The following is a 17,573-nucleotide window of genomic DNA, read 5'->3' on the forward strand; positions in this document are numbered from 1 at the left end:
AAAGAATAGTTTGGATTTAATAGCCTTTCCTAATAGTTTTATATTGCTCTATTGTGATACAGCGCCATTAATTATAAAAATCACTGTGCTACAATGTTAACAGTTCCAAATTAACAACAGGAATACTTTCTGTTTATTCAGTATGATTATTAGGGCAATTAATATTGTGCAGAGTGTAATAATATTGGTATACTTTTCTGTTTGTACTGCTTAGTATATATTCAGTCTTTCTTTCAAGGCTTCTGCTCTGAATAATTTATGCCAAGAATAAACATCCAGCAAGAAATATTGAATGCATTGGTTAGAATGTGTGAATAGTATCACAGCACAATTGATCTTTATTCTCCACTCTTTATTCACTTGTAATTAGGAGCCAGACTACAGGGTCAAAAATCATAGAATGAGTGTCATCAGTGGCTCAATAGATCGCTCAGCTTTTGTCAGAAGATTGAACCTATGACCTTCCAGTGACTTCAGCACATAATCTTGAGTGACAGTTGAGTACAATGTTGAGGAAGTATTAAATTGTCAAAGGTGTGGACTTTCGGTTTAAACATTAAACTGAAGCTCAATCTGCTCTCTCGGATGAATGCTGAATGCCCCTAGGCACTAATTTCAATATGGTAGATGCTAAACACCCCCATTTCAAAGAAGAGCAGGGCAAATCTTTCCATTTTCCAGGACAACATTTTACACTCACCAAATATCACTAAGAAAGATCATCTGCCCACTATCTCATTGTTCTTAATGAACCTTGCTGTGTGCTGATAGGCTGCTGCCTCTCAAAACTACAGCAATAATTTCAGAGCAAAAGTATGTTATTGACTGTAAAGCACTTTGGAATGTCCTGAGGTCATGAACAGCACTACAACAATGCAGGATGTAGGTGTCATTGCCATGTCCAGTGTTTATTGCCCATTCCTAATTGCCCCATCTTTAACAGCAGCAGTTCACGTGGTGAAGATACTCCCTCGTGGTGTTAACTAGGGAGTCCAGTGCCTGGTGTTGCTGGCCTGCTAGGTGGTAGGAGTTACAAATCTGGGAGGTGCTGATGGTGAATGGCAGAAGTTGATATAGGTGGCAGTTATGGAGCACTGCTGCTGAACGTGGAAGGTGGCAAAACGAGTACCAGTCAATTAGGCTGTTTTCTTCTGGCTGTTTCTAATTTCAGGTAACGTGCACACTCTGTGCTCCTTGCCCTCTCCTATTGATCCACACAGGTTCTCCCAGCAAACCCCCCCCCCCCCCAGTCACATTCTCCTCCCCCACCTGTCTCCATCTACCTGTCACCCACAAACTATACCTACTTGGTCTCCTGTTTCCTTCCCCATTCTGGCTCTATCATCTGCCCATTCTGGCCCTATCTGCCCATTCTGGCTCTATCTGCCCATTCTGGCTCTATCATCTGCCCATTCTGGCCCTATCTGCCCATTCTGGCTCTATCTGCCCATTCTGGCCCTATCTGCCCATTCTGGCTCTATCTGCCCATTCTGGCTCTATCATCTGCCCATTCTGGCCCTATCTGCCCATTCTGGCCCTATCTGCCCATTCTGGCTCTATCTGCCCATTCTGGCTCTATCATCTGCCCATTCTGGCTCTATCTGCCCATTCTGGCTCTATCTGCCCATTCTGGCCCTATCTGCCCATTCTGGCTCTATCATCTGCCCATTCTGGCCCTATCTGCCCATTCTGGCTCTATCTGCCCATTCTGGCCCTATCTGCCCATTCTGGCTCTATCTGCCCATTCTGGCTCTATCATCTGCCCATTCTGGCCCTATCTGCCCATTCTGGCCCTATCTGCCCATTCTGGCTCTATCTGCCCATTCTGGCTCTATCATCTGCCCATTCTGGCTCTATCTGCCCATTCTGGCTCTATCTGCCCATTCTGGCCCTATCTGCCCATTCTGGCTCTATCATCTGCCCATTCTGGCTCTATCTGCCCATTCTGTTACTGTTTTCTTTTTGTACTACCTCAATGTACTTACATATGGAATGATCTCTCTGGCACACAAGCAAAAGCTTTTCACTGTATCTCAGTACATGTGATGATAATAAACCAATAATCAATTACCCTCACTTATTTGGTTCCACTTATTACCTTCCAGCCTCTGTCTCTTCCTCCACCCTCGCCTGGTTCTATCTGCCCCTTTTTTCGCTTTTTTCTCTCCTTATCTACCTCTATCACCGACCAGCCACTGTCTCCCAATTCCACCTTTCCCCTCTCCTGCCTGGCTCCATCGGCCCATCATCTCCCTCTTCATCTGGTTCCACCTATCTTAGAGCCATAGACCACGGATACAGGCCCTTCAGCCCAATGAATCTGTGCCGACCACAGTGCCCACCCAGCTAGTCCCAATTTCCTGCATTCAGCCGATATCACTCAAGCACCGTCCCTGCATGTACCTATCCAAGTGATTCTTAAATGATACTGTTGTACCTGCCTCAACCACTTCCTCTGGCAGCTTGTTCCATATACTCAATACCCTCTGCATGAAAAGGTTGCCCCTCAGATCCCTTTTAAATCCTTCCCCTCTCATGCTAAATCTATGCCCCCTAGTTTTGGACTCTCCTACCCTGGGGAAGTGACAGCTACCATCCAGCTGATCTATGCCCCTCATAATTTTAAACATTTCTATAAAATCACCCCTCATTCTCCTACGTTTTAAGGAATAAAGACTTAGCCTGGCCAACCTCTCCCTATAACTCAGGCCCTCTAGTCCTGGCAACATCCTTGTAAATCGTTTCTGCACTCTTTCCCATTTAACCACGTCTTTCCTATAACAGGGTGACCAAAACTGTACACAGTACTCCAAGTGTGGCCTCACCAACGACTTATACAACTGCAATGCAATGTCCCAACTCCTATACTCAGTGCCCTATCAGCTGCCAGCTGTTCCCTCACCCCTCCCTCCCTCTCACCTCCTTATGCTGTCTACCTCTCCTCTACACTCTTAGTCCTGATGCTGTGTCTCAACCCAAAACAGTGATGAACCCTTTGACTCCTCAGATGCTGCCTGACCTGCTGGGTTCCTCCAATAGTTTGTTTTTTGCTCCAGATTTCAGCATATGTAGTTGCTTGCATCTCCAGACTCTTCTTTTAAATGACGTTGAGCATTTTAACATTTGAAACAGGTCTCATGGTCCCTATTGTCTGCTCTGCCATTCAATGAGATCTAATCATGGCCTCAACTCTATGTTCATGCCTGATCCACATAATCCTTAGTTCCTCTGAAAATCTCAGTCTTGTATCTATTCAATGACTCTACCTTCACAGTTCTCTGGAATAGAACCTGCCATAGATTTGTGAGCCCTTGAGTGAAGAAATTCCTCCCCATTTTCATTTTACATGGACAGTCCCTTATTCTGAAACGATGCCTTCACGAGGGGAAACGCTCTCTCAGTAACCACCCTGTCATTCCCCCTCAGCTCACCTTTCATTCTTCCCAACTCCAATGAGCATTGGCCCAAACTGCTCATAGATGCTAATCCCAGGATGCTCTGAATGGCTCTTGATGTTACCTTATTATTAAACAAGGAGGCCAAAACTCTATGAAATCGTGGAATGACCAATGCCATGTGAGGTTGCAGCAATTCTTTACCACTTTTGTACTCAATCCCTCTTTGCAGTTTTGTAGTCATCCAGACAAGTAGATAATATTGGTTTATTATTGTCACATGCACTGAATAGTGAAAAGCTTTCGTTTTGCATGCCATCCAGCCAGATCATGCCATACATAATTACATCAAGTTAGTAAAAAGAAAACAGAATGCAGAATATAAGATATCTTTATTAGTCACATATACATCGAAACACACAGTGAAATGCACCTTTTGCGTAGAGTGTTCTGGGGGCAGCCCGCTAGGGTTGCCACGCTTCCGGCGCCAACATAGCATACCCACAACTTCCTAACCCGTACGTCTTTGGAATGTGGGAGGAAACCGGAGCACCCGGAGGAAACTCACGCAGACACGGTTAGTGCTGCAGTTACAGAGAAAGTGCAGTGCAGGTAGACAAATAAAGTGCATGGGCCACGACCAGATAGATTGGGAGATCAAGAGTTCATCTTTTACGATATGAGAGGTCCATTCAAGAGTCTGATGACAGTGAGATAGAAGTTGTCCTGGAGTCTGGTGGTACGTGCTCTCAGGCCTTTATATCTTCTGCCCGACCAGAGGAGAGACTTATTGGGGTGGGAGGCGTCCTTGACTACGTTGGCTGCTTTCCCAAGGCGGTGGGAAGTATTCACAGAGTCAATGAAGGGGAGGTTGGTTTGTTTGATGGACTGAATGTTCCATCACACTTATCACTTCTTCCTTGTAAGAGCGGGGGAAGGCTTTTGAGGAATGTGGGGGTGACTCCTTTCGCTGCACAATATCCCACCTACCTGTTCGTAGATGGTGTCCTCATGATTACAAACCTGCCAGGGGCTGTAATGAGGGAACAGGTCACGAAGCAATGGATTAACAAAAAAAAGGTGGTCAAATAAAGGGGAAATGGGGCAAAGAAGGCTGGATCAAATTCGATGGGAAAACGTACATCTAAGAATGAGTCGCAAGCAAACAGGATGTAACCAAAGCCCGGTGCCCGGAGAATGAATGAATCAGACAACAACACAAAGAAAACAGATGATACACTGTCTCCGTGCTTTAGCTTATAGTCGTGACGCTACACCACGTCCTAAATTCTAGTGGATTCCGTCTCAACCACGAGTGGAGCTGTTTGCTTTAATTCCAAGGATCAAAAAAGGTGGTTTCTGCTGTGAAGCGTTTCCGGAGCAAGACTCGGCAATTATTGAACCGCCCCTCCCGCGGCTCTAACAGACTTGCACTGTGCTGAGCTGCAAAAGAGTAGTTTTCAGGTGTAGTGGCATGCCTCTTTTGCACAGATTCGACGTTCATTTACTTGAGGAAGAATGAATAATTAAAAGTGCGGATCGCGGCGTGAATCGGGGCGGCGGTCCTTCACAGACATCAGCTGGGACTGGGAGGAGGTTGGTCCTGTTCAGCTGCCGCCGTTTGGGAGAGAGGTCTCGCCCCCCTCCAGCACGGGCATGGCGTCTGGTCTGTGAACCTACATCAACTTGGCGTTTCAATGACCGTTTCGGTCAGCGGCTGGAAGCGGAGACACGTGTACAGAGCAGCTTCGGCGGGGAGAGAGGCGACGGTAAGTGACCTATTGTGGTAAAATTGATCAGCCCCTTGAACGGCAGCCAATCACACCCAGCGGCGGCGGACCGAGAGCCACGGGTCACATCTCCCCGGAACCCCGTTCACTCTCTGATCCGAACCAATGTCTGATCGATAGCCCCTCACCCAACCCCACCTCCCCTCCCAGCTGAGACCCAGACCCCGCTACTTCCATTTACCCCTTTGGCTCGCTAATCTGCTCTGATTCCGCAGCGCGGAATATTTCCTCGGATGTGTTGTGTTGCTGTAAAGTTTGGTGCGTTTCTTGCATTTTGGCTGCATCGGAATGCAGTTCGATTGACAACGGGAGAGGTCGGGCCGACTCCCCTCCTTTCTGCAGGCTTCCTCCTTATTCATTGACTGTGAGAAAAGAAGTCCGCTGGTTTAGCTCACTCCAAATAACCGAGCCTTTACCGTTAATTAAGTGGATTGACAAGAGTTAGGAGAGAAGGTGTCACAATATCCAAATCTTGCATTGAAACTGTCGGCAAACTTTCGGCAACCTTGCTTAATTTATCTTCCCGTTAACAATATGATTGTGAAGATAGATTTACAACGTGGGTATAATAGACTTCGGCACCATCTACTTGTAATCTTACAATATGGTATTTACCAGGATTGAGAGCCGGTGCGCGCACCATAGCCGGGAGAAATAGGCAAATCGATGTAATTATTCAGTATGAGCGAGTTTAATGATGCTTTTTTTTCCATGTTGGTGATACACATTTGCACCATCCAGGGTGTGACGTATCTCAGCAGGCACTCCCAGTATCCCAGCGCAACGGGCTGTGCCCAGTGTACATACGGATAAAGATAAACCAACGTGTTCATTTGCACAGATTCATGCTTAAGTACCGCAAGAATCTTGTTGAGTAAATGCGTGATAGATGTCCACTAAACTATAGCACATCATCCCGTGACGCCAGACACCGAAATAATCCCTCAGTGACTGTTAAATCCCAGTTGAGGTTGACCAGTTGATCATCTGCACCTGGTGTGTGTGTTTTCGGTCTGGGGATATCTGCAGAGGCACAGGATTCAAAACATTTGATAAAATGTCTGTTTCACGCCAATATTTCTGGATGTTCCTCCGTGGAACAAAGAAACTTGTGCAGTGATGGTGTTTATTTCTATTGGTTGGCCCACAACACTTTGGGGAGGTGTCAATGACTGCAAAAAGATCTTCCAGGAGAGAGGAAAAAATGAATTTTAAATAAAAAGCAGAACGTGTTGGAAACACTCAGCAGGTCAGGCAGCATCAATGGAAAGAGAAACCGTTCATGTTTAAGGTGGAAGGACCTTAGATTTTATTGGTTGACAGGCTCCCTATGTAAATCCGGGTGCTTTAGAGTCCAAAGTGCTGGGTCTCGATAATCACCAATCTCTTGGTATTTGCACAGCTGTGCCATCTCTGGTTTTCACTCCTATGTTGGGTATATTTTATGAATCAATATGATTAAAAGCCGCACACTTCTTAAAATGGAAAGAAATAAAAGCTACCCTTCTCATTTCTCTGTAACTTGTGAGTTTCTGAATGTGGGGTACTTTTACATGGTTAAATATAAGTTTGCTATTTTAAAGAAAAATACAACGTGAGAGATGTGGGTTGAAGCAACGGGGAAGTTGAGCTCATTGCTTGAAGTACCAGTTCCTGATTTAGGTACTTTAACAAAAATATATTTAAACAGGTTAAAAAATGAGAGCTGTGGGTTGAAGCAGGAGAGAAGTTAATACGTTCAATTCATTCCAGAAGAGGAACCAATAATACCAATGACTTAAATTTATAGCTAATTCTGTTTCAGAGCTTTGATTTTTTTCCCCCCCACCAACTTTGAACAATTGAGACACAATTGAGGGGTGATCACACTGAAGCACACAAAATTCTTATGAAGCTTAACAGGTTAGATGCAGGGGACAATGATTCCTCTGGTAGGGGTGTTTAGAACCAGAGGTCACTATCTCAAAATAAGGGGTCAGGCACACAGCTGAGATGTGAAGCAACTTCGTCTGAGTGGAAAAGCAAATTGCGCAGAGGATGCAGAGAAATACAGATAGTTCAAGTGAGTGGGCAAGGATCTGGCAGATGGAGTACAATGTTGGTAAATGCAAGGTTATCCACTTTGGAAGGAAAAATAGAAGATCAGATTATTATTTAAATAGTGAAAGATTGCAGCATGCTGTTGTGCAGAGGGAATTGGGAGTGCTTGTGCATGAATTGCAAAAGGTTGGTTTGCAGGTACAACAGGTTATCAAAAAGGCAAATGGAATGTTGGCCATTGCTATTATTGAATTTAAGAGCAGGGAGGTTATGCTGTAACTGTACAGGGTACTGGTGAGGCTGCACCTAGAGTTTTGCGTGCAGTTCTGATCTCCTTACTTGAGGAAAGATATACTAAGGCTATGCTTTGGTGGCGGTGCAGAGGAGGTTCACCAGAAGGAGATGAGGGGGTTAGCCTATGAGGAGAGATTGATTTGCCTGGGACTATACTCACTGGAATTCAGAAGAATGATAGGGGATCTTATAGAAACATATAAAATTATGAAAGTGATAGATAATATAGAGGCAGGAAAGTTGTTTCCAGTGGTAGGTGAAACTAGAACTAAGAGACATAGCCTCAAGATTCGGGGGAATAGATTTAGGACAGAGATGAGGAGACACTGCTTTTTCCAGAGAGTAGTGGATCTGGAATTCTCTGCCCAGGGCAATAGTAGAGGCCACCCCATTAAATCTATTTTAGACACAGTTGGATAGATTTTTGCATAGGAGGGGAATTGAGGGTTATGGGGAAAAGGCAGGTAGGTGGATCTGAGTCCACGGCTAGATCAGCCATGATCTTATTGAATGGCAGAGCAGGCTCGATGGGCCAGATGGCCGACTCCTGCTCCTAATTTCTTATGTTTGGAATTCTCTATTCAAGAGGCTGTGGAGGCTTGGTCACTGAGTATATTCAAGAGAAAGATCGGTAGATTTTTGAATGTTAAGAGAATCCACAGATATGTAGTTGGTTCAGGAAAGTGACTGAGGTAAAAGATCAGCCATAGGCTTATTGAATGGCAGAGCAGGCATGAGGGGCTAAAATAAATGGAAATTGCATGCAAACACATGCCTTTCTAATGGGTGTTTAGAGCTGTTCAGAAGTAAGTTTACTTGGCATAGTTAGTGTAAACTGAATTAGTTCCCAACAGTCTGTTTATGACACAATCATCAGACCTTATTCTAACATCCCCAACTGTTATACTAAAGGCAAGCGAGAGGTTTAACAGTGCAATCAACACTGTTGTATTTTTATGCTTTGGTATTGAAATTGTGGATCTATAATCTCCACTGTTTTGGGCAGACAGCATTTTGGACTGGGTAGCTGGATTAGTACTGGAGCAAAGAAAGTTGAGAGGAGATTTGGTAGAAGTGTATAAGTTCATGAGTAGTTCAGGTGAAGTAAATAGGAGGATGTTGTTCAAGAATCAAGATATGCAGGTATAAATTTTGGGCATACAAGATACAAGGGAGGATGTGAGGATTTTTTAAAATGGAGAGTGTTTATGATGTGACATTCACGACTTGCATGTGTGATGGAAACAGAATCAATCAGTGCTTTCAGAAGGAAATTAAATAGGCACTTGAGAGAGAATAACTTATCGGGCATTGGGGATAGAGTGCGAGAATGGAACTGATGGGACTGTTCCACTCAGAGCCAGCATAGGTTATATGGGCTGAATAGCCTCCTCTCTGTGCTGTTCTGTGATTCTGGTCACTTCTACACAAAATGAAGTTGATCCTCCTGACTAATGAAGTAGAACCTTTGCTCACATTGACTAGATGAGCTGAATAGCTTGCATCCTTTAATAAAAGGATGTGTGTTCTGATTTATGTTAGGAGCAGTTTATCAAGAGAATGAATCCTGTTGAGTCTTGACAGGTTATACAAAATAATAACTTTAAAATGTAGATCTTTATTCTTTGTTTTGAATTGATCATCCTGTACCTCTCCCTATCCAGAATACTTGTAATGGGGCATGGGGGTTGGAGGTGAGGAAGGAGATGCCATTTTAATGAAATTATGATTACATGATGCTTCATAATTGTGATTATTTTAGAGGTGTTGAGATAATCTTTCAGTTTTAATGTGAGGGTACAGATGGGATAACTAGATTCCTGCCACTAATTTCCTGACTTTATTAATTGAACCAAGCTGAAATCTCGTGAAAGGTTAAATGTTGATGATAGACATTTACTGAATTTAACAAAAAAAATGAATGTGTTTTGCTGGTGTCACTAGAAATTATTTTTTTAAGTAGCCTCCTTCTGAAGTTAATCAAATTCTTGCTATTTACATAGAGCCGGTGAAGCTGTGTATTAGATCCTAAAGGTGAATTTCTTCATTTCAGTGACCCTTCTACTCAGGTAGCCCTGAGTGATTGGAGATAATTTACTTCCAGTCTGGTTTTGTGGGGTCTGAAGTGGTTAATGAGGCCATTGTGGGAACTCCATACTCTTCCATGAGTGGGGTAGGTAGTTTGTATGGTGGGACACAGTTCTCTCTTCAGTAGGAAGATAATTTAGAAACCTTTGTGTTTTAATGCCGCATGGTCAATATCAAAGCTTGGAGTTTACTTTCATTCCATTCCAATATCAGTCAGAAAGAAGTGTAAAGAAAACCTGAGGAGAATAATGCACAAAGGGCAACATTTGCTTTAAAATTTAAAAAATCAAGATCTGGGACACTTGGAAAATTGTTCTCTGACTCCCAGACCTTTACTAGATAATGCAATATGTTTGCTGGATTCTTCATTCAAAGACATTGGTTAAAGTTGTCATTTTCAAATAGAATTTGATATTAGAGTTTTAAAATGCCATAAACATTTAAATCTAAGTTTCATCCATATTTTGTGGAAATAGAGCAATGATGTTCAGCAGTTAATTATAATGAAATTTGGAATTTATAAAATATTTTCTTCGTGAAAATAGAACAAAAACATTGAAATCTTGATTTGATGTTAGTGAACAAATCTTTACATCTTAATGAGCACATTGTAATAGTGCACCTTTCTCCAAATAATACAGTATTAGTGATCAGATTGTGCACTGTAAATGTTTAACATTATTCATGGATTTTTATGAATTACCAAAGATATTCAAAGGGTACAGGGCATTAATGAAATTAACAAGATTACAACTATTACTGGTGTTCTTAATGATTAAGGCATAAATGCAACTTTATTCAGTGAGAATTAGGAGGGGAAGGAACAACAGTGGAAGCATCATGGAGAAAATAGCAACTGAATGTTTAATGGTATTACAAATAACATCTTTATATAGTGATAGTATTGTTGAGTAAAATGACATAAAACACTTCACAGAAGAGTAATCTGACAACAACTGAGCAAAGGAGGAAACATTAGGTGACAGGGTTGCCAAAAGCTTGGCTTGGGAAGTAGATTATTTTAAAAGAGAGAAGAGTTTATGGAGGTCATTCCAGTGCAATGAGCTTGGATGGCAGAGCCATCAGTCACACTATTTGATGAGAGATGTCAATGCCAGAGATATTTCACCTGCAACATTAACTTTACTCGGCAATTACTTCCACGTTGGCGCTCATATCTTCATCTTTGATACTTAGCATTGGGATGATGTGGCCTTGTGCTTGAGTATACTGTGTCTTCTTGGATGGAGAGAGAATTCCAAGTTGCTATTTACTTAAATTTTGATGTACTAAAGATACTAGGGATGACCAATCACAATTCCCATTTAGCAAAAATAACTGTAAATGTCTGTGAGCCATAAAAACGTACAAAAACCAAAATATATGATCTGTTATGCTCACTTTATTAGAAAACTACGGGATGTAAAATCACTTTGAATATTTTTAACTCAAAGCAAATTACAAGCACCTATACTTTTATTTTAGACATGATAGAATTTGTACTATAACAAATTATTAAATAAACCAACATGTTAATTGGAAGTGCGAAATGGTTTCCCATATCTTGTTAGTAGGAGACATATTAGTTAAATTTAATGCCACTTCTGTACACATTTTAAAATAAATTTAACAGTAATATTGTTGCATTGAACTAATAATAACTCTCAGATTTATTTTAAGCAGTTGGTTATTTATTCCAGTTTTCCATTGCCTGGTTCTTAACTTGTCAAGATATGTTAGTGCTGGAGTTATCTAACAAACCTGATCAGTAATTGTCTCATCATAAGATTTCATTTTGTGAGGTAGCATGGAATAATTCTGTACATAATCGTAGCAAAGTACTGACCACTGAAGTGATGCATGCTGGCTGTTAATCACAGGCAGAAAGTTAGGTCTGGATTTTGCATTAACCATATCCATGTTGCCATCAGCATTACTTTCTTAAGGAGTAAGCTTACACATGCTCAGTTAACTTTGAAATCAAAAGGTTGCCGTCTGCATTGCACTCCTCTTTCACCAGCTGTACCTTGCTGGGAGATGAGAAATCAAAGCAGGGAATATGTGTAGTTGCGGTACTTGCACTCCAAATGTGCCAGGAGTAGGTAGGGCTCTTCTGATCAGTTGTAAATGAACTCTTAGCCAGTGTGATGAGTCTGTTAATTGCAGAGGTGTCCAGGAGGGCACCTGACAATCAAGCAACTCATGGGAAGAACTGAAGGAGGGCACTGACTATGAATTGCTGCCAAACAATCTCTCTGGTACTGAAAAAAAATTTCTTCAAGTGTGGTATCTCAATCCTTCAGATTTTAATTGTTGTTGAAGTTTTTGCAAATATTTTTATACTTTTAATTGCACCTTTCCCTTTCTTTTGCTTTTCACATATTAAAGTATTAAATGTAAAAACAAAAGTGCTTCTGGGTTTTAGTGAAGTACCTATAGGGTGATTGGTTGAGGAATCACACTTCTTCCTTTTTACATAGGTCCCAGGTCCCCTGTAGACGGTCTCACTTTGAATAGGATCTTAAATGGTAAAAGTTGACTTACAAAAGCTGCCAAAAAGACTTGCAGCTGGCCACAAGCACCATTCCTTTATTGTTGACCACAACACCTTAGCCATCGAGCAAAGGCAAAACTTTCCTCCCACAGAGACTTAAAATCAGAGGGTAAGTCACCCTTTGGCTCCACTACCAGGTTCTTGAAATGGCTGAAATCCGGCAGCTTAGCGTTGAGATAAAATTATTCTTCCCTGAATTTATTTGTATATCTATAGCAATTCCTAAACTCGTACTGATATAAATTTTGGAAAAGTTCTGGTTACTGAATGGAGTTTGGTGACTTCACTGAGATGTTTTAAGCAGCCATTAATTGAACTGTTTACGAATATATTCACAAGTAAACAATCTTTAAGTAAAGCCCTTTTGAGTAATTATAATTAAGTGTTTAATTACTAGTTTAATTAGTTTGACACAACATTGTGGGCCAAAGGGCCTGTTCTTGTACTATGTTTTATAAACCAAAATGTCAATATGCTTATTTTTTTTGTCATCATTTCTTGTCACTTTAATAATCCACTTATCCATTGAAAGCAATCTTCCAGATTTGAATTTTGTGTTTCAAGATTAAAATAGTTTCTGTACTACTGTACTGTACCACATGGTTAGATCTTTCAAGCTTGACTAGTTTTGAGGTGTTGCTATACGAGCAGTAGTTTAATAACCTAGCTGCACTCTGCCCATATTTGTTTCCCAGAGCTATGGTTTCGTAATCTAGAATCACTAATTCAATTTATGAAGGTCAAGATAGTTGACATGGATTTTGTCATTTTTGTTTTGAATGCATCTAGTGATTCAGTAATGATTGTCAGTGTTGAGAGCAGGTCTTGAATTGCAGAAACTTGCATTGCAACATCTGTCTGCTCAATGCCAAAATAGCTGCTGTGTTTACCTACATAACAACAGTAGGTATTGGATGTGAGGTGCTTTAGGATGTCCTAGGGACATGTTAAGGCAGAAATCAAGTGCAACCTCTACCCTTGCCAATTCTTTCTGTGTCAAGTCACTGTACAGATTCAGGACTTTAAAAGATGGAGGAGTTGTGGAGCCCTGAAATGGAGACCTGTGCCAGGATGCTGCTTCATCCACCCAGGATGGTGGGGGGGGGGGGGGGGGGGGCGGTGGGAATTGGAAGAGACTCGACTTGGATGCTTTTGTGGAGTTTAAATCGTGCAGCACTGATGACAAACCAGACAAGCTCACCCACTGTAAATAATGCTTTGCTGGGGGTTGAGAGGAGAGGAGGGGAAGATTGTCGCTGGGGAGGATGGCGGTAAGAACAGTGAGGTGATTGAATGGGAGGTGGTTAATGGAAGTGGTGCTCAAAAAGATGCTGAAAAGAACAGATGCTTTTATTTTGAGCATAACCCTTGGCCAACATTTTAGGAAGGGGAGGAAGAAAGGAATAGAAAATGAAATTGAAATGAGATGAGGGTGAGAACACTTGTATCTAACTAATAGATTTACCCAGTTAACTGGTTGCACACTAACAGGGTTTGATTGATAATTCCCATCAAACCTTCTAAAATCTTAATTGTTCTGATGTTAGATTTGGTTTTCCCCCAGTTAAATATATTTGGCTTGCATATCTTTTTTGCTTTTTACTTGGGGGAAAGGGTGGGGGGTGAAATGTAGTAAACGTACAGGTAGTAAAAAAAAACTTTAACTTTAGTAAATTCAACAGCAACTTGCATTTGTGTATGCTTTTAACATGGTGAAATGCTACCTTGTAGCACCATAATTTGACATTGATCCATGTAAGGAGATAATAGTGCAAATGATAAAAATCTTGGTTAGAGGTAGGTTTTAAGAAGCACCTTAATGAAGGAAAGTAATTTATGTCAAAATGTTCTGTATTGACACAGTAAGTTAGCGGCAGGCACAATTTTTATCATTTGATCATTTGTTCGGAAGTTAATTCTGGTTTAGAGTTATTACACAGAGTTCTGCCCACCTTGATTTAAATATTTAGACTTTTATTTGGTGTTGTTTTAATTCTTTTGTGGTGGTGAAATTTAACATTGGCTTTTAAAGTAAATAATTAAGAAAGGAAATAAAGCGATGTCAATTAGTTTGTTAATGATTCTGGGGAAAATGTGTTGACAGTGAAAATTGGTGCTCTGATCAAATTAACCACCATGGGGAGTTCCTTAAAGCAGCATTCGGGATGATCCCTACCTTATTCCTGAACAAATTGCCAACTTGTGGAGTAAGAACAATTAACTAAACAAATAAATAGAGATTGGTGTCATTTTAAACCACACACAGTATTAAAATAATTTAAATCCAAGGAGATGTTTGAATGATGATTTTTGGATCTCTTTTTCAGTTTTCTACCAGTGCTTCTAAATTATTGAAAGTAAAGACTATGCTTGCAGATCACAGAAACAGCATATTGTTTGATTTTGATCTGCTCAAAATATTATGAAACCTGATTCTATGTGTGGGTCTGCAGAAGCAGTACTCAGTTTGAAAATGTTGCTTTTTCAGTGTTGCTGTCGAGAGTCAGGAGAAGACTGATGTGCCACTTTTACTTGGACTTGAGCAAGAGGTACGTGCATCAGTGCTGAATACAATGCCCTAAGTATAGAGATACAGTCAACAAGTGGATGATGAGCTGGAGAAGGAAATGTTATGTTGAGTGGCCAGAGGAAAAAGAAAAGAGAGCACTTTTCAGAAACTTGAAATATTCCAGATTTGGCTTTGCATCCAATTTAGAAGTCTGTCCATTGACCTTAATTCCTGTACATAAGTATAGGATAGAAGATTTCCTTTTAACCTGATCTTGAGTATAATGGAGGTGGTAGGATTGTATATTTCTCAAATGATCTGAAACAGGAGTAATTTTCTGGTAGAAGTGCAGTTTCCTCAGTGATTGAAGTTGTTTGAACTCTTGCCAGGGCATTGAAGGTCTCTGATAATTGTTGGAAATGCTTTGGGAGAGAAAATCCTCTGCATTACTGCTGTAATTTAGGAACCAGGGAAGCCATTTTGGGTATAACAAGTTTTGCAAGCAACAATGTGGTAATGACCAGATAATATACTCTTCAGTGTTGGCTGAGGGATAACTGTCATCTAGATGAAAGGAAATATTACCCTTTACACCCACTTCTCTCTTGGCAAAAGATAAAATATCAAATGGGTCACTCTACTAGCACTGCCCCAAGTGTCAGCCTGGATTATATGTTCAAATCAGTTATTCAGTCAACATAGAATATACAGCACAGGAACAGGCCCTTCAGCCCAAAATGTTGTGCCAGATTAATTAAACTAGGAATTAAAAGTCTGCTAAACTAGTCCCTTCTGCCCCTATGCAAGTCCAAATCTCTCCATTCTCTGTGCACATTCATGTGCCCATCTAAGAGCCTCTTAAATGCCTCTTATTGTATTTGCCTCTACCACCACCCCAGCAGTGCATTCCAGGGACCCACCACTCTCTGTGCTTTTTTAGAAAAAACTTGCCCAGCACATCTCCTTTGAACTTTCTCCCTCTCATCTTAAATGAGACATTTAGTATTAGACATTTTGACCCTGGGGAAAAAGATACTGGCTGTCCACTCTATCTTTGCCCCTCATAGTCTTTTAAACTTCTATCAAGTCTCCCCTCAGCCTCTGCTGCTCTAGAGGAAACAAACCAAGTTTGTCCAACCTCTCCTCATAACACATGCCCTCTAATCCAGGCAGTATCGTGGTAAACCTCTTCTGCACCCTCTCCTCTGTGCTGCCTCACAGCTCCAGGGACCTTGGTTCCTTCCTGACCTCGGGTGCTGTCTGTGTGGAGTTTCCACTTTCTCCCTATGATCGCTTGAGTTTCCCAGGTCCTCTAGTTTCCTCCCACATTGCAAAGGCATGTCAGCAGGTGAATTGATGACTGTAAATTACCCCTTAGCATAGTTAAACTGCAAAAGAATCAAAAGAGAGTTGTTAGGTATGAGAGAGAATAAGTTGTAGGGATACAGGGAAACAAAGGGAGGGAGAATGGGATTATTCCCCTGGATGCCCAAATGGACTAGTGGGCCAAATGAAGGCCTCCTGCATCCACGTGAGTGAGTTCCAGAACTAGGATTTGAATCCAAAACCTCTTCTCCAAACATGGTCACACTTTACAGTTTTGACTGATGGTTATTGATGGGCAGGCACGGTAGTGTAGCGGTTAGCGTAACGCTATTACAGCACCAGTGACCCCGGTTCATTTCTGGCCGCTGTCTGCAAGGAGTTTGTGTGTTCTCCCCGTGTCTGCATGGGTTTCCTCCGGGTGCTCCAGTTTCCTCCCACGTTCCAAAGACATACGGGTTAGGAAGTTGTGGGCGTGCTATGTTGGCACCAGAAGCATGGTGACACTTGTGGGCTGCCCCAGAACACTACACAAAAGATGCATTTCACTGTGTGTTTCGATGTACATGTGACTAATAAAGATATCTTATTGCATGGTAGAGATGTAACTTACTTTTTTGACTATCCCTTCAGCAATCTGCCCATTGACCTTAATATGAATACTTAAGTATAGAAAAGGAGGTTCTCATTAATCAGATCCTGAGTATAATGGAGGTGCAGGAGCTGTGTATTCACCAAGTGATTTGAAGCAAGAGCAATTTTCTGTGGAAGTGCAGTAGCCTCATTGACTGAAATTGTTTGAACTTCTGCCAGGGAGTCGAGGGTCCATGATAATTAATGGAGTGCTTGAGGAGAGAAAATCTGCTGCTTTACACAGGCCATGAGAGGTGGTGCTCATTAATACTGTTCTGAATTGTATTGTTGGGATATGCAATCAGCTCAGAACTTAAGCCGCCTTCACTTCATTTTCTAATAATATAAATATTATGAATGTAACCGGTATTCTTAAAGGGGGTAAGTGACTGATGGATATAAAGGAACCCATGATATTTACTGGGCACTTCTGGGGCTTTGAAAGAAGCTTTTTTAAAGAGACACTGATTTATTTCTTATTGCCAAAAGATGAAGAAGCAATTGATCCTGTTGATGGTTTCTGTGTCAATACAACATTTAGTATCCATAAACAACAGATTGAAGGTTTGGTGATAAGTTACAGTGGCATGCAAAAGTTTGGGCACCCCTGGTCACAATTTCTGTTACTGTGAATAGTTAAGTGAGTAGAAGATGAACTGATCTCCAAAAGTCATGAAGTTAAAGATGAAACATTCTTTTCAACATTTTAAGCAAGATTAGTGTATTATTTTTGTTTTGTACAATTTTAGAGTGAAAAAAGGAAAGGAGCATCATGCAAATGTTTGGGCACCCCAAGAGATTTGAGCTCTCAGATAACTTCTACCATTAGCTTCTTAGGGCTATGGCTTGTTCACAGTCATCGTTAGGAAAGGCCAGGTGATGGAAATTTCAAAACTTTATAAATACCCTGACTCCTCAAACCTTGTCCCAACAATCAGCAGCCATGG

At 41.4% G+C, this 17,573-nt stretch overlaps 1 protein-coding gene across 2 annotated transcripts in view; it reads left to right on the top strand.

Annotated features, from left to right (window-relative positions):
- Positions 1-4,578: 4,578 nt before the first annotated feature.
- LOC127578691 (proto-oncogene tyrosine-protein kinase Src-like) overlaps positions 4,579-17,573 on the top strand; it is a 153,088-nt gene continuing 140,093 nt past the window's right edge. The window contains exons 1-2 of one of the 2 annotated variants that reach the window (XM_052030973.1): positions 4,579-5,164; positions 14,650-14,710. The gene's annotated coding sequence lies outside the window, so the exon portion shown is untranslated. The remainder of the gene's footprint in view (positions 5,165-14,649; positions 14,711-17,573) is intronic. The other variant, XM_052030974.1, reaches the window with a different exon arrangement.

This window comes from Pristis pectinata, chromosome 16, assembly GCF_009764475.1.
Source record: "Pristis pectinata isolate sPriPec2 chromosome 16, sPriPec2.1.pri, whole genome shotgun sequence".
Classification (NCBI taxonomy): Eukaryota; Metazoa; Chordata; class Chondrichthyes; order Rhinopristiformes; family Pristidae; genus Pristis; species Pristis pectinata.